We start from the raw sequence: 2,294 nt of genomic DNA, 5'->3' as shown, positions 1-2,294 counted from the left end.
TTCTAGATTTTTTTCCTTTTCTTTTGTACTGGGAGTTGAACCCAGGGGCACTTTACCACTGAGCTACATCCCAGCCCTTTCTTTTTCTTTTCTTTCTTTTTTCTTTTTTTCCCAGCCCTTTCTGATTTTTATTTTGAGACAGGATCTCACCAAGTTGCCCAGGCTGGCCTCAAACTTGTGATCCTCCTGCCTCAGCCTCCAGAATAGCTGGGAGGTGTACACCGCCGTACCCAGTTTGATTTCTTATTCACATTATCAGTCCTTCTCTTAGATAATAAAGATGACATCACCACCATCACCTTCATCATTACCACTGCTTCTTCTATGTGTCTGTCTCTGTGCTGAGTAAACACACTTCTCTCTCCTCCTGGAAATCTATGTTGAACTGTAGAGTTTTCAACACTGAAGTTCACACATGAGAGCTGTGGTTCCACTTGAACTGGAGGGTGGACTGCTCAATCCGACTCTAGCATCCGGGTAAGGATGGTTAAGAAATTAGGTTCTAAACTTGGAATGGAAACCCCATTTGACCCAGTTATCTCATGCCTCAGCATATACCCAAAGGACTTAAAATGAGCATACTATACTGATGCGGTCACATCAATATTTATAGCAGCTCAATTCACAATAGCTAAGTTGTGGAACCAACCTAGGTGCCCTTCAAAAGACGAATATTGGATAAAGAAAATGTGGTACATATACACAATGGAATATTACACAGCCATAAAGAAGAATGAAATTACGGCATTTGCCAGTAAATGGATGGAACTAGAGACTATCATGCTAAATGAAATAAGTCAATCCCAAAAAGCCAAAGGCCAAATGTTCTCTCTGACATATGGATGCTAACACACAATAAGGGTTGGGGATGGAAGAACAGAAGTTCATTGGATTATACAGAGGGGAATGAAGGGAAGGGAGCAGGGCAGGAATAGAAAGACAGTAGACTGAATGAATGGGACAAAACTTTCCTATGTTCATATATGAATAGGCCATGAGTAAAACTCCACATCATGTTCCACCATAAGAATGGGGTCCTAATTACTATAAGTTATACTCCATGTATGTGTAACATGCCAAAATACACTCTACTGTCAAGTATATCTAAAAAGAAATTAGGTTCTTTGGGCTGAGAGTGTAGCTTAGTGGCAGAGCACATGTGAGACCCTGGGTTCAATCCCCACCACCTCAGAAAGTAAAAATTAAATTAAAATTAAAAAGAAACTAGGTTTTCAAGTTAAGCATTAACTCACTGAGATTTAGTTTCTTCTGGAAATAATGAGAGTATTTGCCTCAGAGGATTAAATGAGATAATTAATAAGAAAGCATAAACTACAGGATGACAAATTATCTGTTCTGTGTAACACTAAGGTCTCTAGGCAACAGATGCCCACATAATACAAATGCTATACATATAACCGCAGAGAAAATTTTGCTTCACACTTTAATTTAAACACACTCCTACAGTTTGCCTTACCAGATTTACCTGGATGGGACTGTGTCCTGCATGCACAAGTTCATTCAGTTGAGCACAACATTTACTGAAGGTCATCGCTAAGCTCTAGCAGAGACAAAGGTGAGTCCAGAAACCAGCCACATCCAGACCCACAGGCACTCTGTAAGCAGACGGTCTGGGAGCAGGGATTGGGGGGCAGGCATTAACTCAATTTACGGGTCGTCTGGAAATTTCTGGTGATGTCCCTTACTACAACAAATATCTATGGTTTCAAGAGAATCTTTTTTCTTACAATAGGAATATATAGCCTCTCTGGTAACTAAGAAGGAGGACCGCAAGTTCAAGGCTAACCTCTGGAATTTAGTGAGATCCTCGGCAACTTAGTGAGACTGTCTCAGTAAAAAATTTAACAGGACTGGGGATGTAGCACAGTGGTAAAGCACCCCTGGGTGTGTGTGTGTGTGTGTATACACATTTTTTACAAGAAAATTCAGAAAATAGAGATAAAAACTGGAGAATTAAGATCACTTTTGGTTCTATCGCCTAAAGAGAAAAGCATCTGATGTGGTTTTTGCTTCCTTTTCTTGTGTATGAGTATGTTTGTGTGATCAGATTTTTAAGAAAATCCAAATGGGGCTCATCCCACACATACTAATTTTCCACTTGACCATATAAGCTAAGTATTTCTGTGTGAAACGCAGGGCTGCTTACACTCCTGCTCCTCCAAGCGTGGTCCTAAGCTGGCAGCCCAGGCTCCTGAGCTTGATCCTTAGGAGGAAAGGCAGGGACTCAGGCTAGAATTCAGACCGGCATTTCCAGAGAATTTATATGCCCCATA

The sequence above is a fragment of the Sciurus carolinensis genome, chromosome 9, assembly GCF_902686445.1.
Source record: "Sciurus carolinensis chromosome 9, mSciCar1.2, whole genome shotgun sequence".
NCBI classification, from domain to species: domain Eukaryota; kingdom Metazoa; phylum Chordata; class Mammalia; order Rodentia; family Sciuridae; genus Sciurus; species Sciurus carolinensis.
Note: the sequence above shows the minus strand (reverse complement) of the source record.